A 315-nucleotide genomic window follows, 5' to 3' on the forward strand; every position below is an offset into this window, starting at 1 on the left:
AAGGGTAATAGTAACAGATAGATAAGAGAAGAAATATTAAAGAAAGTACAAATAAAGAGATGAAAAGAGAAAAAAAAAAAAGAAGAAAAACCCAATAATTATAAATGGTTTTTCACTTTTTTCTGCATTTCAGAAGCCCATTTTCTTGTCATATCTTTTATTCTTGTTTTTCTAAATTCTCATAATTATTTTTATATTCATGTATCTATCTTTTAATTTGTATTAATGTGTTATCTTCTTAAGTGTACTTATATTAATTACTTTATTATTAATTTTCTATTATATTTTACACTTTTCTGTATCCCCGCTCATTTG

This window comes from Halyomorpha halys, unplaced genomic scaffold, assembly GCF_000696795.3.
Source record: "Halyomorpha halys isolate HHAL.00 unplaced genomic scaffold, Hhal_1.1 Scaffold347.1, whole genome shotgun sequence".
In the NCBI taxonomy this organism is placed as follows: domain Eukaryota; kingdom Metazoa; phylum Arthropoda; class Insecta; order Hemiptera; family Pentatomidae; genus Halyomorpha; species Halyomorpha halys.